Source organism: Heteronotia binoei, chromosome 4, assembly GCF_032191835.1.
Source record: "Heteronotia binoei isolate CCM8104 ecotype False Entrance Well chromosome 4, APGP_CSIRO_Hbin_v1, whole genome shotgun sequence".
Taxonomy (NCBI): Eukaryota; Metazoa; Chordata; class Lepidosauria; order Squamata; family Gekkonidae; genus Heteronotia; species Heteronotia binoei.
This window is the reverse complement of record NC_083226.1, coordinates 107,453,068-107,460,850: the sequence shown is the minus strand read 5'-3', so window position 1 is coordinate 107,460,850 and position 7,783 is coordinate 107,453,068. Positions and strand designations below refer to the sequence as shown.

General features: G+C 38.2%; 1 long non-coding RNA gene across 1 annotated transcript; it reads left to right on the top strand.

Annotated features, from left to right (window-relative positions):
- The first annotated feature begins 6,766 nt into the window (after nucleotides 1–6,766).
- Nucleotides 6,767–7,257, top strand: LOC132569983 (uncharacterized). Its single transcript, XR_009555303.1, has 2 exons — nucleotides 6,767–6,866; nucleotides 6,957–7,257. It is a non-coding gene; the product is annotated as an uncharacterized LOC132569983 (long non-coding RNA).
- Nucleotides 7,258–7,783: the final 526 nt, after the last annotated feature.

Below are 7,783 nucleotides of genomic sequence, written 5' to 3'. Positions count from 1 at the left end.
TATCCTGGGTCAGACACATGTTTGTGAAGACGATCACAAGATCTTGTACTGGTCCAGTAGAGTGTATTCGTATAAAAACTGAAGCCCTCCTTCCTTGCTACCTGCCAGAGGTGTCCAACACTAGGCCCAAGATTACCTCTTCCTTCTACAAACAGATCCCTTATAGATGAGCAGAGTATGCAACATACAGGAGAGATGTCCCATCTGTCCCCAGTACCCAACTCAAATGACATGCAATCAGTGTTGGTGACAGTTTGATCCAGGCATCTGCTGAAGGTGAAAGACAGATGAATAATTATGGTACTCCCCTGCCCCCATCACATAGTTAAGGGTTAATGTTAGACTACTGAGTCTGTTCTTATTAACTGCGATAGACTGTATTATCCTCATCATCATCCATGTCTCCGTGAAATAAGCCAGATCTTTTTCATATTCTAACAGCCTGACAGCAAAGCAATTTTATTTCTTGCATCAAGGTTGGAGTAGAGGGGATTTCCTAGCCCTTTAACCCTTCTGTATACAAGTTTTCTTTATAGCTTTGAGAATACATATAAGCCCGCCAAGTGAGGACCCACCTCAAACATCTGACAAAGTGAATTAGCCAATGAAAATTTATCTTAGAATAAAAAGTTTTTTGAGATTGCTCCCATTCTGCACAGAAATTATCAACCTGGGACATGAGGAAGATTTGCAGACAAAGAAAGGCAAATAAACACAGAAGATAATGAGGACTCTGAAATAGCTGAGTAGGAAAACAGAGCAGAAGAGGTGAACTAAAAATCCAGTAAGAATGCCTGTGGGGGAAAAGACAGTTCAAGAGAAAGCAAGGTAATGTGTCACTTCTGTATCTAAAAGGACAGTGTCCATGCCAAAGAGATAAATAAACTTGGTTTCATAACTGACCTGGAACAGATCTTAGTTTTCAAGGCTCCAATGCAATGTAGCACATATTAAAAACCCCAAGACGTATGCAGAGCCCTGTCAAAAAGCATTACATCTAGTTTCTCTCTCTACCTTCTGAAAAAATATTGTAACAGAGATAAATAACCATTTGTACAAATGATTTCTTATCCATCTATGGATATCTATCTGTGCAGAAGGTATATCCCTATCTTGATTAGGGTGCAAAAATTCAGTGAGTCTGCAACAGCAAGAAAGGAACAATAATAGCACATGAGGATCCAGATAGATCTATTCTATGAAATCAATTACCTTTCTCAAGTACTAGGACCTGTTTTGTTTAATATCTTTATAAATTATTTGGATGAAGGAATAGAAGGAATGCTGATTAAATTTGCAAATGATATGAAATTGGGAGGGGTTGCAAATACAGTAGAAGACAGAGACAAGACACAGGATGAACTTGACAGGCTGGAAAGCGAGCTAAAACAAAATTAATTTTAACAGGGATAAATAGGAAGGAAAAATCAAATTGTAGTAGAAGAAGAAGAATTGCAGATTTATACCCCACCGTTCTCTCTGAATCAGAGACTCAGAGCGGCTTACAATCTTCTATATCTTCTCCCCCCACAACAGACACCCTGTGAGGTGGGTGGGGCCGAGAGGTCTATCACAGCAGCTGCCCTTTCAAGGACAACCTCTGCCAGAGCTATGGCTAACCCAAGGCCATTCCAGCAGGTGCATGTGGAGGAGTGGGAAATCAAACCTAGTTGTCCTAGATAAGAGTCCACACACTTAACCACTGCACCAAACTGTCTCTCTCAAATGCATAATTATAGGATGGGAGAGACTTGTCTTAGCAGTAGTCTGTGCGAAAAGGTCTCAGTGAACCAAACACTGAACAAGAATCAGCAGTGTGATGCAATAGCTAAAAAGGCAAATGCAGTTTTGAGCTGTATCAACTGAAGTATAGTGTCCAGATCACGTGAAGTGATGGCATCACTTTACTCTGTACTCACCTAGGGTATTTCATTCAGTTTTGGGCACCGCAATTTAAGAAGGATATAAACAAGCTGGAATGGGTCCAGAGGAGCGTGATGAAGATGGTGAGGGGTCTGGAGACTAAGTCCTATGAGGAAAGGTTGAAGGAGCTGGGTGTATTTAGCCTGGAGAGGAGACAACAGAGAGGTGATATGATCACCATCTTCAGTACTTGGAAGGATGTAATATACAGGGTGGTGCAGAATTGTTCTCTGTTGCCCCAGAGGGTCAGACCAGAACCAACAGGTTGAAATTAAATCAAAAGAGTTTTTAGCTATACATTAGGAAGAACCTAACAGAGTGGATTTTGTATTCTTTTTTGATGTAATGAATAAAAAGTCTACACCAATACTAAATACCTGGGTTTTGTACTTATGTTCATATATGAATTAGCAAAACCAGTAGAATAGTCAAAGTAAATTCCCAGGTTTGAAATGGCATGTTCTAGATTCTCAAAATCAATGTTTATTTATTTTCTGTGTGATAAGTCTGAGGGGAAAGGTTACTTTTTGTCTCCAATAATTGGAACTGGCATTTGAAAACAGAGAGAAGAACAACAAATGAATTATATTGAATTCTGCTGTCAATGTTACTTTTTTTTTTGCATGTAGGTTTTTGGGTTTTAAAAAATATATATCCTGAAAAGTAATTTTAAAAGAACACCCAATAGCTCTACTAAGAAGCTGCTATTTTCAAGTTCAGATTTACACACAGTTTGATTTCCAATGTACATTTATATCATAGGAAGATTCCCTTAACATTAGCAATTATCCATAAATATTAACTTGACTGTAAATTTATCTGAGTAATGTGTGAGTCTATTCAAAATGTTATACACAAATGTTCTTTGGCACTGGAATCATGGATAGTGAGGGAGAGCCAAAGACCATTGCTAGTGTATTATATCAATATAGGTGATAAAGTTATAATGTCCTATCAATAAAACTATGGACTTTTCCTGAAACCACTTGGGTTACAGTATATACATGAACTGAAATTGTATTGACTGACTGAACTGTAATATCATGATGCTATCAATCATATTTGCTACTCCATAACTGTCTGGAAGTCAACAAGGGATTAAAAAGTGTTTTGACCATGATTCATTCATACCTGGAAGCTCTGTTTGAAGACAGACAACTAGCATAAGGCTCAAAAGTAATAATGGATTATCACTTACACCTCTCCCTCCACAAACTAAGATTGTATAATACAAAGAAGAGACTGCTGTGTAACAGATATTACCAGTCAAACTAAAGGGTTTTATATTGTCATTGATGTAGCAGAAATATAGTGGAACAGTTGCTGGACTTGACCAAAAAAATCGTAGAAAATGTCTCTGAGCACAAAAACAGCTTGCTTGACCACTCAGTTAAACATGCCAAAACAAAAATCTAGAGACCCAGAATGGAATAGCCTTGGAGAGGAACAAAAAGATCATGTAATAACATAACTATATTAACTTGTATAGATTAGAAGCCATCTAATCAATTAGCAATAGATACAATTCCAGGTGCAGAAAGCATCTAAGAATGGCACAAAGTCCAGCTTCATAAAAATGGAAATATTGTTCAAAGATAGGTATGTTAATTGAGGGTGAAAATATTCCCATAAGAAATTTGTAATCATTTTTATATAGACTTTGTTAAGATAAAAAGTAGCAAGGAAGAACTAACCATTTCTGTATATTTTACATTTCAAGTATAGATAACCTTGTACAGTTTTCACATTTATAAGACAGCCAAGAATGTGTGCCCTTATCAAATGCAATGGTTAGTTTTTGTTGAAACATGAAGATAAAATCCTATAAATACTGGAAACTGAATTGATTGTGATCTTCTCAGAAGGGGCTCCTTGTCTGTGACCTTCTTATTTGGGGGTAAGAAATTTTTATGGGTTCATGTATGGCTCCCCTTTAATTCTTTATGTAACATATTTTGTTCATTTAGTTAATATTAAAAATACAATACTTATGCTTTAATAAAGGGCTTAAAATGGAAGCAAAAATTCTTTAATAGCATTACTTGTGTACTATATACAGAACAAACCTAAAGCATTACTGATGTGTACCTTTGGCCAGGAGTTAAATGATCTGATATAGAAATGTTAACTAAATGCCTAGGGCTTCTTAAATTCATGCTTATTTCCAGGGGGTTTTTTTGAACAGGAACGCACAGGAACGCAGTTCTGACTGGCTTTGTGTCAGGGGGGTATGGTCTAATATGCAAATGAGTTCCTGCTGGGCTTTTTAGAGAGCCAGTTTGGTGTAGTGGTTAAGTGCATGGACTCTTATCTTGGAGAACTAGGTTTGATTCCCCACTCCTCCACTTGCAGCTGCTGGAATGGCCTTGGGTCAGCCATAGCTCTTGTAGGAGTTGTCCTTGAAAGGGTAGCTGCTGTGAGAGCTCTCTCAGACCCACCCACCTCACAAGGTGTCTGTTATGGGGGAAGGAGATAGTAAACTGCTCTGAGACTCTGATTCAGAGAGAAGGGCGAGGTATAAATCTGTGGTCTTCTTCTTCTATAAAAAATGCCCTGCTTATATTTAGGATTGGGTTTTGTCCCTACACCATACTATGACCCTTTTCAGACTAGGATTGATCTTTATAAAATGTTCAGACAACTGAAATTTAAAGACTTTTTTCATTCAGAGGGGTCATCTGGTACTCAGGAGTCTCCCTTTAAAACTAAGTCTGCTTTTATACCACCTCACTTTGACAATTTGATATCAGTCTTTGAGAAAGTTGTATTGAAAGGAATAGAACAGCTAGAGAGTTCTTATAGACCTGGTTGGTGTAATTTTTCCAGGTTAGATAGACAGGCTTTGAATTCATTAATTTCAAATAAGGACATAGTTATAAAGCCTTCAGATAAAGGAGGGGGCATAGTCATTTTGAACAAGGAAGATTATTGTTTGGAAGTACACCGACAACTTTCTGATGAGAGCTATTATAAGCCTCTATTATCAGACCCTACAAAAACGGTATCTAAGATCATTGAGATCGTGGTAGTGGAGGCGGTGGAATTAGGTTACATTTCTGAACAGGTGGCTAAGTGTTTACGTAATATGTATCCAAGAACTCCATTATTTTATGTGCTTCCTAAAATCCATAGGAGTGGCTTTCCACCGCCAGGATGCCCTATAGTGTCAGCATCTGCTTCAGTGCTGGAACCTTTGAGTCAAAATCTGGATTTTTTTCTGAAACCAGAGGTGTTTAAAATTTGGTCTTATATCAGGGATACATCTGATTTTATTGCACAGGTGGAAGGTTTGCAGGTTCCACCAGATGCTGCTTTGGTATCCATGGATGTCACCTCAGTATATACCAACATACCCCATGAGGAGGCAAGAGCTTTGATAGAGACAATTTTGGATAGAAGATCTATTAAAGAACCCCCGTACACATTTCCTGTTGGATTTGGTGGATATTATTTTTGAGAACAATTTTTTCAGGTTTGGGGATCAGTTTTTACTGCAAGTCCAAGGGGTATCTATGGGTAGTCTTTTTTCGCCCAGTGTAGCTTGTTTGTTTATGGCTGAGTTGGAAGAACAATTTTTTTGTAATTCTGAGATTAATCCGTTTTTTGGTTCCATCGTTTGGTTTAAGAGATATATTGATATTTTGGCAGGGGTCACGCAGGAGTCAGTGGTTGCTCCTTTAATGCAGTGGATGAATAACATACATCTGGCCATCAAATTTACATATATTACGGATAAACAGACAATTGCGTTTTTAGATACATGTGTCTTTAAGACGGAGGAGGGAACTTTGGCGGTTAAAATTTATAGGAAACCTACAGATAAGAATGTCCCTTTGCGTTTTAGTTCTTGTCATCCTATACATTTAAAAGCTAATTTACCCTATAGTCAATTGGTTAGACCCAAACGCAACTCGACTAGGGCACAGGACTTTGAACATGAGGGAGACAGGATTTTTGAAAAATTCAAGTCCAGGGGTTATCCTAGCAGGATTTTAACCAAGGCAGTTTCAAGGATCAATCAGACACATAGGTCTAGATTTTTAGATGGCTCCCGGAGAGCACTGCAGAGAAATGTGGGTAGTAACAATATAACCTGCGCTATGCAATTTTCCCCCTTGAGTCAGTCCATTTATAATATTATTAAGAAATATTGGCTTCTGGTGAGAGATATACCAGGATGTCAGAAAATACCAAAAATGGGATTTAGTAGAACCAAGAATCTAGGTGATTGTCTGATTGGAGCTGACATTGTACAACCTGAAAGGGAGATGGTTAGAACTGGGGGGCACTTTAAATGTGGGGCCTGCGAAGCTTGTAGTCTTTCACTGCAGGTGTCTGTGTTTGTGCATCCAGAGACTGGATACATTTAAAGGATATTACCACCTGTGCTACTCAGAGATGTATTTATGTAATTTTGTGTCCATGTAAAAAACTGTAGTTGGGATCCACCACACGTGCTATTCGTACACGTGTGTTGGAACATAAATCGAGACTAAAGAATCGTGTGGTAGATGCTCCTTTGGTGGAGCACTTCATTCAGTTTAATCATGATCTAGACTCTTTACGTTTTTGTGTACTTCTTAAGTTTCCAATGCGTTTGCAAGGTAGGATGGATTGTAGCAGATGGTTACATCAGCAGGAGATGCGCATGATCTTTCAATTAGGGATGATGTTTCCTCGTGGTCTAAATAGTGATTGGGATTTGGCATGTTTTTTATAAAATATACTGTTTATAAAATAATTTATTGGCATGTGCTTCGGATATTTGTTAAAATAAGTTTTTAGCATTACTGTAGCTGGGTACTCTGTAGCTTTAAGGAACTTTTTGAATTGTTGCACCTGCTGCATATAAGCCATTTAGCATGACTCACTGTAGCACCTTGTAGGTGTTCCTTCAAATATGCTGGCTGTTTGGCCTAACACTTAAGAGAAATTGCTAAGAGGTTTGTTGATTTTATTCAGGGTTTAAAATGTTTTTACGGCTTATGTGCATATGGTTTTATGTATCATTGTATATTATTCATGTTATTCAGGATTGTTGCGGCTTGAAGAAGCTCACGCAAAACAAGGGTTCAGTACGACCTTGTCCTTGGAAACTTGGATTATTGGCTGCATCTTTGGGCAGACATTAAACATCTGGAGTACTACACCAGGATTGCATGGAATAAGATGGGAAGTTTTACCATAGGATGAAAAGAAAGACTCTTGGTGCTATTGCTTCCTTTACTATTAAGGACTAAAAGTTATGGTTGTTTTGTAATTTATGATGGTGGAATTTGTGTTTATTTTTGTTGACCTTGTATAATTTAATAATAGAAGCTGGTTTTCACGGTGGGTTATGTACCTTTGATTTTGTTGTCCTTTTGCCATGTTACTCTCTGTGTGTTGTATATATTTGAATCAGGCCTGACCTGAGTAATCCTGAAGAATATATTTTCAGACATCCCATAACACAGGGGTGGCCAACAGTAGCTCTCCAGATGTTTTTTGCCTACAACTCCCATCAACCCCAGCCAGCATGGCCAATGGCTGGGGCTGATGGGAGTTGTAGGCAAAAAACATCTGGAGAGCTACCGTTGGCCACCCCTGCCATAACAGATTGAATGGGAACTGGTATTTGAAATTTTAGGATTTTCCAGATTAGGATAAACTCTGGAAAGAAATGTGATGAAACTGCATCCCACTTCAGATGACATACTTGCACTGAAATCAACCCACAAGTGAGTGACAGTTCGTGAACAAAGTATATATATGGATAGGCTCCTGTCCTGTTGTTGGGAATGAGTGTTCCCATTTACAGGGATGGACTCTATGCATATACACTATGCATACTCACAGTCCAGCAATCATAAATAGCATA